The sequence below is a fragment of the Eublepharis macularius genome, chromosome 11 (assembly GCF_028583425.1).
Source record: "Eublepharis macularius isolate TG4126 chromosome 11, MPM_Emac_v1.0, whole genome shotgun sequence".
Lineage (NCBI taxonomy): Eukaryota > Metazoa > Chordata > Lepidosauria > Squamata > Eublepharidae > Eublepharis > Eublepharis macularius.
Window position 1 is genome coordinate 4,219,664 of NC_072800.1, and position 16,126 is coordinate 4,235,789.

Below are 16,126 nucleotides of genomic sequence, written 5' to 3' on the forward strand. Positions count from 1 at the left end.
TGCTCTTGCGTCCAAGGGTGCCCACCATACCTGACCCATGGGTTCTGTTGGTGGCCGCCCCTTCCTCGTGGGCGAGGGAGACGGTCTACGGACAGGACCACCCCCTTGTTCCCTCGGGGTTCCAAGGCCCTGGGGGTGGCCCGCACCACACCCCCTTGCACCCAATGGGCGGCCACCACACTGGATGTCTGAGTTTTGTTGGCGGCCGCCCCCTGGTCATGGGCCAGGGAGGCAGTCTGCGGACAGGACCACCCCCTCATTCTCTGGGGTTCCATGGCCCCAGGGGGTGGCCTGCACCACACCCCGTTGACCCAAGGGGCACACACCATGCTGGATGTTTGTGTTTGGTTGGTGGCTGCTCCTTCCTCACAGGCTGGAGAGGTGGTCTACAGACGGACGCAGGCCCCATGTCCATCCGATGTGTTTTGTCTGTGGCCCCTTTGTGCAGAGGGTAAGACGAAGTTCCCCGTATAGGGGTAGCAGGGGAATGCAACAGATTGATGCCTGTCCTTCGCATTGAGGATTAGAGGCCACCAGAAACATGTACTCATTGGACTAAATCTCCCCGAAGGAGTCAGCAGGGAACACTAGCAAACTGACGCCAGTACTGCAAAGGGTGGACATCACCTCCTGCAGCACACCATTAAGATGTACCGATGCTTCCTCACTGAGAAGCGTTGGCCGCTGACCAAAGACACCCATCGGCTAAGGCTGTGGTGCAGGATGCTGACAAAACACACCCATTGGCCATGGTATTGACATTGTTCGGTATGTGCACTGGTGTCACAATACATATATACTTCTCAATTGGCACGGTATTGGTTACTACGCATAGGTTTAGGTACATGGTACAATCTTCATCAGTATATCGGTAAAGGGATATGCATTGTTATAGGCACAAAATTCACTCTTCATCAGTATATCGGTAAGGGGTGAAACATGGTTATAGGGACATGGCATAATCTTAATCAGAATATTGGTTAGGGGTGGTACGTAGGTTAAGGCACAAAGTTCACTCCTCTTCGGTATATCAGTAAAGGGTTATACGTGGATGTAGGCACGTATATCGTTTATCGTTTATCGGTAAGGGGTTTCTCAGAATCACAGAATCATAAAGCTGGAAGGGGCCATAAAGCTGGAAGGGGCCATACAGACCTTCTATAATATGTGGTTATAGGAACATGGAACAATCTTCATCGGTATATTCATACAGGGTAATACGTAGGTTAAGGCACAAAGTTAACTCTTCATCGGTGTATCGGTACGGGGTGACACGTAGGTTAAGGCACAAAAGTCCCTCTTCACCAGTATATCAGTAAGGGGTAATGCGTGGGTATAGGCACAAGGTTCACTCGTCATTGGTATATCGGTATGGGGTAACACGTAGGTTAAGGCTCAAAGGTCACTCTTCATTGGTATATCAGTAAGGGATAATTCGTGGGTGTAGGCACAAGGTTCACTCTTCATTGGTATATCGGTAAGGGGTGATATGAGATTATAGGAACATGGCACAATCTTCATCGGTATATCAGTACAGGGTAACATGTAGGTTAAGGCACAAAGTTCACTCTTCATTCGTATATTGGTAAGGGGTGAGATGTAAGTATAGGCACAAGGTTCACTCTTCATTGGTATATCGGTAAGGGGTGATACGTGGTTGAAGGCACCAGGTTCACTCTTCATTGGTATATCGGTAAGGGGTGATATGTGATTATAGGAACATGGCACAATCTTCATCGGTATATTGGTACAGGGTAATACGTAGGTTAAGGCACAAAAGTCACTCTTCATCAGTATATCGGTAAGGAGTAATGCGTGGGTATAGGCACAAGGTTCACTTCATTGGTATATTGTTAAGGCGTGATACGTGGTTGAAGGCACAAGGTTCACTCTTCATTGGTATATCGGTACGGGGTAATGGGGTATAGGCACAAGGTATAGGCACAAGGTTCACTCTTCATTCGTATATCAGTAAGGGGTGATACGTGGTTGAAGGCACAAGGTCCACTCTTCATTGGTATATCAGTACGGGGTAATAGTAGGTTAAGGCACAAAGGTCACTCTTCATAGGTATATTGGTAAGGGGTACTGCGTGAGTATAGAAACACGGCACAATCTTCATCAGTATATCGGTAAGGGGTAAGAGGTGGCTATAGGAACATGGCACAATCTTTATCGGTATATCGGTATGGGGTAATACTTGGTTATAGGCTCAAAGCTCACACTTCATTGGTATATTTGTAGGGGGTAAAATGTAGTTTTGATATAGATATAGATAGGTTCAGACAGGTTTAGGGATGATATATTACATACTATATATCACATATAACCTAATACATACCACATAGTGCAAAGTAAATGTCACACAGTTACATCGCCCACCAGCCAGAGGTGGTTGCAGCTGAGGATGCCCTCCCCCCGGTTAGGGAGGGGAGTGAGAGATCTGTTCCTCCCCCCAAACAGGAAAGCAGAGCAATGCTGTGAAAGGTGACTGCTCCTCACATGGAAGGCCCCTGGAAACACCCTCCATCCAGACAGTGAGCTGCTGGCAGGGGCCCTGCACACCCTCCCACAAGGGACAGCGTACTCAAAGCAATTCCCCCGGATGGGAACAGCTGGGCAGCCCACCATTCTCAGGCACACCAGCCGCGTTGAGTTGCGGAAGTGCCTTGCAGAACCCAGCAGCCAGATGTGGTTTTCTAATTGATAACAAATGGAATCTGATATGGGTGTGGTTTTGAATGGATATGGAAGCCGTTACTTCAACAAACAGCGAGGAGAGATGGTGATGCCTGCCCCTCGTGCTTAGGAGCGGGGTGTGGGCTGCCAGCGTGCAATGGAACACACCATCCAGATGTGGTGGTGCTGGTGATTGCCACACACACCCTTGCACGATGAATAGGTTGCACAAAATAAGACGCCTGGGCACTGAACATCTGCAAAACCCACCAGCCAGACATGGCGGCAAGGATGGGTGCCCTCCCAAGAGCCAAGGACAGAGAGACCAATCCCCCCAAACAGAACGCAGGGCAGCATGGCTGAACTATTGCCTGCCCCTCCTGTTGAGGGTCAGAAGCTGCTGCCGACAAAACCCACCAGCCGGACATGGTGGCGGTGGAGGATGCCCTCCCCCGTCTTGGGAAGGGAGAAACAAAGGCCCCTCAAAGGGGACAGTAGGGCATTGCATTGAAGACATTACAGTATATACAGAACCCAGCACACCAAACAATCAATTATGCTGTCACCTTCCCCGACACCAGATGTAGGCACAAAAGTACCCATGCAATTGGACCCCACCACTTCCAACGTGTTTGGCACAATGGGGTGGGAGGGCCCCCCTCTCCAAAAATGCCACGTTCAACAGCAGAGCCCACCATACAGACATGGGGGCCGTGAGGGAAGCCTGCCACCCATGAGGCAATAGGAAAGAGCTATTCTGTAGCTCTTCTGCTGCACACAGACACATGTCCTTCCACCACGAGGACATGTGGGTGGCTCAGAGCCTGATGGTGGATGTCTTCAGTTTTGGTGCAGCAGGACCTGAGCCCACACACTCCTTCCCATTCTGGACAGGAGCTTTAAGTAAAAGCATTTTCCTGCAACCAGAGGAACCCGGCCAGAGCCCGGCAGTGTATGGTCTCCTTCCCATTCGAGAAAAACACTCAAAATAAGACTCGAAGGAGACAGAAACTCAAAACATGCTCAAAAGTGAAGGGGAAGGAAAAGCAAAACATTCTGATCAGTGAAGGAGAAAAAACATTAAAGCGTGCTCCTGTGAGTCCACATCACAGGTGCCCAGTAAGCTTGGAACGATCTCAGATGTTGTGGCTGGGCCAGCGCCTGATGGCAGGTGGGCGGCAAAGCAGAGACAAGGGTGGCTCAGAGGTCAGAAAACTCCAGTTCCAGGGAGCCGAGCAGGGGGAGGTTGATGTTCAGGAAAGACAGCATGTTCACCAGGTCCGGGTCCAGACGCAAGCGGCAGGGATGGAGGAGGTCTCCCAGGTGTGAGAACACCCGCTTGCTCTGCACACTGGTGGGAGGGCAAGAGGGGATGTTAGTGGCTACATTCGAGAGGCCCAGCCAGGTGGCAGATTTTCTTGCCCAATACTCCAGGGGGCTGGTGTTGGGGAGCTTGGAGGGCTAGGCGAGGCACTTTCTTTTTTTTTTTTTTATTGTATATTTTTGTGCATTTCCTTCGAAACATCCTTATTCCCGTACATATATACCCATTGCCCAACCCCTCCCCATAAGTTCATATACAGTTTCTATATCTTCGGCAGAAGTCCCTTGTAAGAATCATTCTTCTATTTATCTTGTTTCTGCACATCCGGATAAGAGGAGTAAGTCTCTGAGTCCTCTCCTTCTTCTATTCCTCCTTGATTCTCCTTCCTCTTCCTCCTCACTTAATTCATCGCCGAAGATATTGTATCCTATAGCCGGGGAGGGTTGAGAGTTTTAGTGTATTTTGGATGACTATTTCCCATTCAAGTTATTCATCTGTATTTCCATACCCTTATCCCTCCCGCCCTCCCTTTAGCTACTCATCCTTTCTAGCCAGGGGCACAAGCTTAGGAGCGTCCACCGAACGTCCCGTTGTTGACCCTCCATGACCCATTTTAAATATAAATGCCATTTTCCTTTAATCTTTCCTATTCTTAATTCCCATGACTCATCCTGATTAATTATGGCTATAATGTCTGATTGAATGTATTCAAATAAATAATCCTGCCAGTTTAGTTCCGTCCACTTAGTTTTGTCTTTCCAACCAAATGCTATTACTGCTTTACCGGCTAGCACCATTGCTTTAAATAAGTCCTGTCCTTCTTTTCTGATATCTTTATGACCTAAAGTACTACCTAACATCAATTCTAGGTCTATCTTTGGTCTTATTGCGAAGAACTTATAAAGTTGCTCTGTTACCTTCTCCCAAAAAGCTTTAACTTCTGCACACTCCCACCACATATGGGAGTACCATCCTTTCCTGTTTCTGCAGTGCCAACAGTTTGAACTTAGTCTTGAGAACATATTAGCTAATATAGCCGGGGTTCTATACCACTTAGTGTAGAATTTCAATTCCAGCTCTCTGAATTTATGCACTTTTATCTCCTGTATACCTTTTATAATTCTGTCAACCCTTCTATCCGCTAGACTAATTTCTACGCTCCACTTCCCCTGAAGGAGGGTTCTTGTCCGATCTTTATCAGACATCATCCTTCTATATATCTTGCCTGCTAATCCTCTTTTTGTGTTTATCATCACCTTTAATAACTCCTCCATTGGTTCCCCCGCCGTCAGAGTCCTATTTTCGATTATCTTTTTAAGTCTATTATGTAGACCTATTAGCTTCAACCAATATTGCCTTCCTATTTCATCATGTAATGTTTGTAATGGTTTAAGTGACTGCCCACATAGTATATCTTGCAATCTAGTGTACCCTTTCTGTTTAAGTAATCTCCACCACTTCTCATCTTCCTCCTCCTCATCCAATGCCTCTAATAATACTTGTTTAGATACTCCCTTTAACCATTTCGGTTGCCATTTCCTCCAAATCATTAATGCTGTTTTTCTCGGTCCCGGTTCTAACATACTGTATTTAAACTTTCCTCCTGTAAATACTCCAAATCTTCCAACCCCTTTATTTGCCTCATTCTCGATTCTAACCCATTTTTGTTCACTTCTCTCCCCTATTTCCATTAATGTTTTTATTTGAAATGCTTCATAATAATTTCCCAGTTCTGGGACACCCCATCCCATGTCAGATCTATGAGCATATATGAAATATCTAGAAACCCTACTTTTTTTACTGCCAAAGACCCATTCTTTTATTCTCGCATTCCAACTGTTAATTTTTTGTCTATTGATTTCTAAAGGTATCGTTTGAAACAAATATAATAACTTTGGGGTCCAGAACATTTTAACTATATTAATCCTAGCTGTTATGTTTAATGTCTTCTTGCCCCACCTCCTCATTTCTTTCAATATTGTGTTCCACGTCCGATTATAATTCCTCTCTACCATCTTATTAACATTTTTAACTATATCTATCCCTAAATATCTGAATTTCTTGACCCCTAAACCTATTCCTGTCCATTTATGTATCGCTTTCCTTTCTTCCATCCTCACATTAATATACATTATCTCTGATTTTGCCATATTAACTTTTAATCCTGAGTTTAACTCAAAGTCTTCTAATATAATTTTTGTCTCTTTGACTCCTTCTTTCGGATTAGATATAACTATGATCAGGTCATCTGCAAATAAGTTTAATTTAATTTCTTCCTTGCCTATTTGACATCCCTCTATCCTCCCAGAGTTCCTAATGCGTTGAGCTAGTTGTTCTATAGCCATTATGAAGAGGAACGGGGAAAGCGGACATCCTTGCCTAACTCCTCTCTGAATTGAGAATTGTGAGGTATGTTCCCCATTGAGTCTAACTACCGCTGTGCCTTCTCTATATATTTCCTGGAATACTTGTATAATTGATTGACTAATTCCATATTTGGCCATAACTGTCCATAAAAATTGATATGACAGTGTATCAAAAGCTTTATAAACATCTAATTTTAATAAAGCCAGTTTCCTAAATTTACTATGACACAAGACATTGATTAAATTTCTTATCGGGTGTGCAATGTTTCTACCCTCCATAAAACCATATTGATCCTCTTTTATCACTTTCCGAATAATATTCTTAAGTCTATTTGCCAATATTTTGGCAAAGAGTTTATAATCCTGATTCAGCAGGCTAATCGGTCTATATGAACCCACTTCTTGGGGGTCCCTCTTAGGTTTCAAAATCACCGTTATTTCTGCTTTCCTCCAGGTATCCGGGGCCTTTCCTCCTTTTAGTATATTATTAAATACTTCTTGTAATTCAGGGATCAATACCTCTTTCATTTCCCTATAAAATTCAGCTGAAAAACCATCTAACCCTGGAGATCTACCTGTCTTTAAGCTACCTATCGCCTGCTCAATCTCTTGACACTTTACATCCTCCTCAAGCCTCCTTCGTTCAGTTTCCGTTAACACTGTCCCTATCTCTTCCTCAAATTCCTTCACCTCTTTTTCCTCATATAAACTTTTATAAAATTTCTCAAATGCTCCTTTTATCTCCTCTGGATTCTGTGTCACCTTTTTATTTATCTTAATACTCTTCACCCTTTGTCTCTCCTTTTCCCTTCTCAGGTAATTTGCTAATCTCTTGGCTGAATTAAGTGTATTTCTCTGGTATTCGTTTTTTACCATAACCTGCTTTTTCCATAATGCCATGGAGTCAAGAACATCCAGTTTTTTCCGCAGTTCCCTAATTAATTTATGTCTATTGGGGCAAAATTTCTTTATTTGGTCCTCTTGCAACTTACTTAATTCCTGTAGTTTCCCTTCCCTATCGGCATGCCATTTTTTCCTTATCTCCTTTTCTTTCATAATACATTGCCCTCTAATTACCGCCTTAGCCGCATCCCATAGTGTATTTGTCTCCACCGTTCCTCTGTTCTCTTTGAAGTATAGCTTTATTTGATCCGTAATATATCGCTTGTCCTCCTCCCTAGCCATAATCATGTTGTTGTATCTCCATGGTCTTCTAACTTGTTTATGCATTAGTATTATTTCTACACTTACCGGGGCGTGGTCTGAAATCCATGTTGGATGGGTGGTTACTCTTTTTACCTCCCAGGTACTCATTCTATTTATAAGTACATAGTCTAAGCATGAGGTGGTTTTATGTCTACTTGAAAAATATGTGGGTTTGGGCACTAGGTTAAGAACTTTGTGTACTTCAGTCAGATCCCATTGTTTCCAATTAATTATGTTATCTTTATTAAAATCCTTATTTAAATCTCCTGCCAAAATTACCTCTCCTTCAGAGAAGCTACGCACTTTTTTTAATACCTTTAATAAAAAGGTTTTCTGTCCCGTATTTGGAGCATATATGTTTATCAATGTTGTTAATCTATTTTCAACCAGGCATTTAACCATTATGAACCTCCCTTCAGCATCTCTTAACACTTCTATTACTCTTATATCATTCCTCTTGTGAGCCAGAATTGCCACACCTCTTGATTTTGATGATCCACGTGCCTCTGCCAAGATCCCCCAATTAGGGTCTCTGAATAAAGGTCTTTTATCTTTCTTTGATTTATGTGTTTCCTGGAGCCATGCTATATCTATATTCTGTTGTTTAAGAAATCTAAGAAGTTTATACCTTTTTAAATCCGAACCCAGACCATTGACGTTCAGTGTCAGCACCTGTAGCGTTTTATCCATTTTCAAACTCAGATTTACCTTCCCTTTGTTCCCCTGGCCTGATATTTAGTTTGATATTCCCCTTTGTATACCCAACTTCCCTTCCCTTCCCCCTCCCTCCCCCTCCCCTTCCCTTGTGTAGAGCCATGAGCTGGGGATGAGTACTCATCCCTTCTCTACACATCTGGGGTAAGCGCACCCTCCACTCCCCGAGTTATATTAATAACCATTTTAATACTATTTTAATTTTGTTTGTATACTTCCCTTAATATGTCTCAGTCTCGAGACAGTCTTGGCCTCTTGTCCTGACGGTTAGATGGACCTTCCTCAGAGTCCGGTTGCTGTGGCCAAGGTTGATGCGTTTCATCCATCGGGATTGACTCAGTATTCCTCACATTTACTCCCAAAGTTTCTAATAGGTCCCGTGCCTCTTCAGGGTTCCTTGCACAAAGCCTCCTCCCCTCTTGGTAAATAACCAGGGATGCTGGGTACGCCCAGCTGAATTTAATGTTGCTTTGGTTAAGTTTCTGTGCAAAAGGTTTCATTTGAGTCCTTTGATAAAGCGTTTCTTTGCAAAAATCTTCCTTCACATAAACCCTTCTGCCTTTAAATGCCAGCTCTTTATTTTTCTTGAGTGTTTTGAATATCCTCTGCTGTAACTTCTCCCTCACAAGCTTCATTATCACCGGGCGCGGTTCCCCCCCCCATTCTTCTTGTTTGGAGTCTGTGGGCACGTTCAATCTCTTCTTCTTCTATTTCCAGCTCCTGTTGTGATAACCATTCCACCAGGGTCCGCTCTAAATCACATGCTTTAACTTCTTCAGAAATACCAAAGAAAATAATGTTCCCCCTCCTATTACGGTCGGATAAGTCTATGTATTGTTTTTTCAATGAATCAATCTCCATTTTGTTCTGTTGCGCAAGAGCCTTGGCTTCCGATGCAATGCCTGCCACCAATTTAACCCCTGAGCCCAAATTTCTCATTTCTGCTGTTAGCTCAGTTAAAGAAGTTTGTATTTTGGTCTGGGAGTCAAGCATTAGTGCTTGAAATTGTGCCAGTTGTTCTGATAAGCCTTTCACAGTAGCCGCCATGTTATCTCTGTCTCGGCTCGTCCTCCCTTCCCTTTTAAAACTAAACAAGTTCTGTTATCCTCTCACCTATTCTTTCACCAAGCTTCTTCTTGTTGTGCCAGACATCTCATAAATCAGTTTCAGCAGTTTCAACCAGCAGTTTACATTCTTTTAAAGCTGTTAACTTGGATGTCCTCGGGAGAGTGGAGACAAGGCGTCCAAACGCTAGCGCGTGCGCATTGCCCCTTCAGGCGAGGCACTTTCTGACCATCGCCTCTGACGAGTCCTCCACCACAATGGACGTACAGGCCACACTGCTGCCAACTGCCCAGCCCACCACCGAGCAGCAGAAGTGTGGTGGGTCATTGCGGGGAGGGCTCTCCTGCCTGGGAATGCCTGGCATGTCGACCGCTTCCTCCTCCTCCTCCATCCCTGCACCCACACCCTCTTCCCTCCATCCCACTCGTTGGGACCGGAACTTGCGCACCGCTCTGCACAGATCCCTCACCCAGTGATGGCGCTCTCCGTTCCACATGACTGCGCTGCTTTTTATGCATGTGGCACATATGCAGGGCAGTCTGTATGGCAGCTCCTTGCAGAGAGGATGCAAGCAGGTGGCCATGCCTGCCTACAACCTCCTGACCGAGTTCCTGACCTTGGGGACAAGCTGGTCCTGTGGCTCCATCTGTCTGGCCAGCACCTGGTCCAGTCCATGGATCAGGGGGATGACCTGGCACCGACTGGACTCATAGGAGCATGAGCTCAGCGGTCTCCTTAAATGGCCTCAGGACAGGGACCATCTGAGAGAGGGCTATCCAATCCATAGAGCTGAGGCTGAGCTCCTCTCTCCCCTGCAAAATTGGCACCGAGGATATGATGTCCTGCACAGGGTTCTTTTGCTCTACCAGACGACTCACCATGTTGTAGCTGGAGTTCCAGCAGGTGGCTGTGTCCTGGTAGAGGTGGTGCTTGGGTTCCCCCCTCCTCCTGCCTCTGGAGCAGCTCAGGCAAAGACTTCACACTGCGGGAGAAATGGGACACCAGACGCTGGTGTCTGTCCAGCAACGCGTGCATGGACGTGGTTGATTGGTCCCAGCTGGCCTTGATGTTGCTACCTAGCCCGAGTGCATCCGTCATGACAAGGTGCAGCTTATGCGCCAGGCAGACCAGGCCCTCAAGGGATGCCTCTCTCAGGGCCACCAGCATGTTTCTTCCCGCATCGGTGACCATGAAGCCTCGGACAAGCTCACCCTTGGGTGCCCAGTCCCTCAATGCAGCCCTGATCTTGGTGGCAATGTTCTTGCCCCATGTGATCCTCATCCATCCCCCATGTCGGCAGCAGAAGCACTATGTAGCCCAGCGCCAATGGCAACACCTCCTCCCAGGGACCGGATCTTTCCCTGGGGCAGAGAAGATCCTCTGGTTACCACCACTGGGCTATGACGGCGAGGTAGCCGTGATGAATGCCACTCCACAGGTCTGCTGGGGCCTAACTGGGGCACGTTTTGGCCTGAACTGGGCCACTGTGGTCGTAGGAGAGTGCTGTACTGCCCGGGGAGTGTGCCCCCACCAGCCAAGAAAGTGGGCATGGGAGGAGGCTGGGAGAAGGGGATCCCCCACCCCAGGGGGGGGAATGGCACCCTTACTTCCCAGCAAGAGCCCTCTGAGTGGCTGGTTCAAGGTTACTAGCACGTTTTCATGGCTGAATCAAATTTGAAGCTGGATCTCCCAGATCCTAATCTGATAGCCTAAGCACAACACTGTGCTGAGGGAGCCAGGATGGGCTGTGGATCCCTGTTGATTAGACACATGGCTGAAAACCCGTATTTCCTTCCCAGTCAATATGTTTACTATTTTACAAACTCCTGCATCTCTTTGCAGTAGATTTTTCTGCAAATTCTAATGCTTATCAGCCATGCATAGGGTTGCCAGCTCCAGGTTGGAAAATTCCTGGGGATTTGGGGTGGGGGGGAGAGCATGGAGAGGGCAGGGTTTGGGAAGGGGAGGGACTTCAGCAAGATAAAATGCCATAGTGTCCACCTTCCAAAGCAGGCCATTTTCTCCAGGGGGATTGGCCTATGTGATCTGGAGATCAGATGTAATTCTGTGAGCTCTCCAGACACCACACGGTGGCTAGTAACCCTAGCAACGTAAGTACATTTTTTCCCTCCATATTACCTGGAAACAGCATCCCTTCCAATCAAACCCTTGCAAAAGGAGGAGCAAAGAGCATGCAGACAGAATGAAATCAGAAACCAAGTTTATTGAGAGGAATAACACCATGATGTCAGCTGTAGAATTAGCATACTAACAATACTACATTTTCAATATGATATCCAACATTTTAATACCCACTAGAAGCCAAAGTTTCCAAGCATCCCCTATGCTGTTCAAAAGACTCTCCTCAAGGGGGGAGGCAAGCAGGGCCGGCGCGCCCATTGAGGCCAGGTAGGCGGTGACCTGAGGCGCGGGGTGCCGGAGGGAGCGCTGGAGAAGGCGCAGGGGGTGGGAACGCACGCCACAGAGCTGCAGCCTCCTATCCCTCCTGCCCTGCGCTGCCGCTGCCGCCAGCACACGCCCCCGGCTGGGTGCAGCAGCCGCGGGCAGGCGTCTGTGGCGGCGCAGGCAACCGAGCGGGAAAGCTTGGAGGCCACCTGTGCACCGTCACAGCCGCCCGCTGCTGCAATTGGGCCAGCGGTGGCGCGTGCGCTCCCATGATGATGTCACACGTGATGTCATCACGCATGCTGGTGCTTACACGCGTACGCGCACGCGGGGGTGCCCGGCTGGCCGGCCTCAAACACCGAAAACCCTGGCACCGCCCCTGGAGGCAAGAGGCCAGAGGGGTTCAGCAAGAAGGTAAAGAACTGGCTATTTGATCTGGTCTCCGTGGGTCCAGGCAGTGGATCTGGACCTTCAGGCAGGCAAGGCTCCAAGCATCTGGGCAACCAATGATTGCAAAAGGTAACCAGAGTAGGGAGCAGCGGGGATATATCTCATGTTTCCAGAGCAGCCCAAGGAGGCATCCTAGTCCAGATGGGTATTTTTCAATTATTTTCTCTCTTCACCTTTCACCCCCTCAGACGACCTTCATTTTGTTTTGCTCTTTGCCTCCCAGATGCCCCCGTGTTAAGTGAGTGGGCTGAAATAGGTTTAAATAATATGTTCATTCTGCAGATGTATTGAATCCCATTTTGCATGCAGAGTAAAAATTGTGTTCAACACACAATACTTCTGAGCATTACAAGGTGTGGAATGTGTGTGCTGAATCCAGTAATTAATACTTTCAGTGACTCCACTAGTCCACTTCATGAGGCTGATCCATCTTATGGGCAGCCTGCCCAGCACAACGTCAGGCTCCAAAGCAGTTCAAGAGGAAAGTTCATGCAAAAGACTTCACAGCTTCCTTTCCCAAAGATCACACATCGAAGAGGTTAAGATTCCTGGAGACTGCTTCCAGAGGTTGGTGAGAGCATGCTGGCAATACAGTGTGTGTTATGTGCCATCAAGCTGCTTCTGACTTAATGGTGACCCTATGCATTAATGACCTCCAAGATGTCCTGTCATTGCTCGGATCTTGCAAACTGGTGGCCATGGCTTCCTTTATTGAGTCATTTGGGTTTTTCCTTTTTTCCTACTGCCTTCCACCTTTCCTAGCATTATTGTCTTTTCCAGTCTCTTGTCTTCTCATGATCTGCAATCAAATCAAAGTGTGATCGCCTCAATTTCATCATTTTAGCATCTAGGGAGAATTCAGGCTTGCTTAGTTCTACAATCCACTTATTTGTCTTTTTGGCCATCCATGGTATCCATAACACGCTTCTACAGCATCACATTTCAAATAAATCCATTTTCTTCCTGTTAGCTTTCTTCATCGTCCAACTTTCACATTCATACAAAGTAATGGGGAGTACCATTGTAGCTCTCCTTAACTTGGCCTCCATATTTTTATCTCCTTAGTCTTGTAAAAATAAACCCCCTTCTAAGAAGAGAACTAAATCCAAGCCCATAACTGTCTCCTTTTAATAGCAGCGTTCCTCATTCCCTAACAAAGGAGTCATTAAAAAGATATATTATTATTAAATATATCTGAAACAACACCATGCTGGTCAAACACACATAATTCCTCCCCCTGTTTTTTTCCCAATACTTTGCAATTCATTATTGGGAGCGTTGAAGAAAGTAGTACTAGATTTTATCAACTAAATTCTCTTGCATTTACGTACCTTTCAGCAATTCTGCTTGGGTAACTTTAATTTCTAATGAATCCTTAAATGAAAGGGCTTACTAATTACATTCTGCCAAACTTGCTGCAGGTTACTTAATTGTCTAAAAGCAATTGTTTTAATGTTTGTTGTTCAGATCGTATTTCAGAGGTGCCCCTCCTGCAGGCTTCGGATCACTCCAAAATAGGCCAGGCATCCATTCCTGCTATTGCAACTGAGATTCGGGGGCGACTGCTTAGGGTTGCCACCTCCGAGTTGGGAAATTCCTGGCGATTTGGAGGTGGAGCTGGGAAGGACAGGCGTTGGGAAGGGAGGGACCTCTGATGCCCTACAGGGCACCCTCCAAAGCTGCCGTTTTCTCCAGGGGAAATGGTCTGTGTTGTTTGGAGATGAGGCGTGATGCTGAGAGGCCTCTAAACCGCACCTGGAGGCGGGCAACCCTACTACAAGTGTCCTACAGGGTTAGCTCCAAGATGGTTCACAGTTGCCCTGGGGAAAGGGAGGGATGTTAAATTAAAGACAATGGCTTGGTCTGCTTTGTAACGGTTTCGCTTTCTTTTGTTTTGCTCAGAAAGCAAAATAAAATTAAACCCCCCAGATAGGGAGCGGGATGGGGAGGGTGGTGGGCTGCTGGCCACTGCAGGGGCAGCCAGTCACTATGCTGTACAGCTGAGGAGGAGTGGCTGTTCATCAGGCCAGCCAATCAGCAGTCTACACAGCCCCATGGGGAAGGGGGGTGATTTCTTCATGGACCAGCTAATCTGCTCCATCTTTTGGAAATGGGGAGAAGTGATTGCTCACCCAGGAGACAATGGGGAGGATCCTGAAGCAGGAAGGGTGAGGCTCCGACTCGCTGGTGGCCTCTGGGGTGGAAGCCTCACCCTGGGCATCACGTGTCCCTTCTGGGGCTGCCTGGGCCTGAGGGAGAAAGAGAGGCACCCAGTGAACCTGCTCTAACTTCCATGGCTTCTGGGCATGGGACTTCTGTGAGGGAAACATGGGATCTTTCTCAAAGCTGCTTTTTATGTTCGTCAGGCCAGCCAATCCACAGTCTACACAGCCCTGGGGGGAAGTAGGGGGGATTTCTGCATGGACCAGCTCATCTGCGCCTTGCCCAGGCAGCTCCTTCTGGAAACGGGGAGAAGCGAATGTTCCTGGGCTTATGTCCATTTGGATCTTGTGTCTGTTTCCAAAGCATGGACTGAGTGCAGACCCACAGTAGGCTCATGCCTCAAGAGTCGTACCTCTAGGCTATCTATTGAAGAGCTAGTGAGGCAGATTATGTCACAGTGTGGCATGACCAAGAGGCTGACTGCCGAGTAGGTCTGTGCAGAATGTAGCAGTCTGTCTTCTCAGGAGCAGACCTACCAGGTGGGGATTGGGGAAGAGGAGACAGGGGTGGGTCTTGGGAATTGAGGACTGGCCTTGCCCATTGCTCTGCCTCAGGTCTCAGGAAAAAGCCTTCCTCTTCACCACCACGTCACCCCTCCATCCTGCAAATCAAACGTTTGATCCTCATGCTTAAATTCCTTGCAGTGAGTTGTTCTATTTATCACAGTGCAGCATGACCTAGAAACTGCATACAGGGTGGAGCTCTACAGGAAGAAGGGATGCAGAAGGATATGGAAACTGAGTCCCAGTTCTCAGTGGGCTTGCCCCACCCCAAATATTGAGTAGCTTGCCAAGTATAGATATTCAGATTGCTCCTTACTAGCCAGCTTTCTCAGTGGGTGGTACACAGACTCTTGCGAAGGCTCCTGCTCTCATCCCCATAGGAGAAAGGAGTATGTATGGCTGGATCGCTTGCCGGTCACCTACAGTTATGGTCCTACACACACTTACTTGGGAGTAAGCCCCACTGAATGACATCAAGGACCTCAGAATAGCCTTAGTCCAAGAACTTGTTTCCACAGGGACCAAGCAGATGCCTCACAAGGCCTAAAGAGGCACGTAGAGGCCAAAGCCCCCCCCCCCCGCCATGGCCCCTCAGCAAGCGGCATTTGGAGGTACACACCCTCTGAACATGGAGGTTCTGTTCAGCCATCCTGGTTATTCGTCCCATGATTCTGCCTGGTCCCCTCACCTTTTCAAGCCATGTAAGCCACTGACCATCAGAGCTTGTGGCAATGAATTCCATGAGTACATTATTATGATATGTGAAGCAGGAGTCTCTTTGCCATTCCCTCATCTGCTGCCCATCCGTGTTCTTAGGTTGCCTCTAGAGAAAAAAGTTCCCTCCGTACATGTTTCCTGCTGGATACATACTACCTTGTCTTGCCACTAGGAATGCCAAGTGGTGGCCTGGCATCCCTGTAAACTCTGGGGCAAGGCAAGGTGCAGAAAGGACGTTGGGCTACGTGCCAATGTCACATCCAAGAAAAAGCTGGATATGGTGTCAGCACCTCGACTCACGCCCTAGAAACTTGCCATAGAGTTTCTGGAGTGTTGGCTGACATCAGTCATCAGACTGTCACTTTCACCTCCACTGTTTCTCTTGCCAGCCCACTGAAACGAGGCTCTTCCAACCTGCGTTTAGTCCCCGTTCTTCTAACGGAAAAGTCCCAAACTCTTCAGCCTTTTCCTCG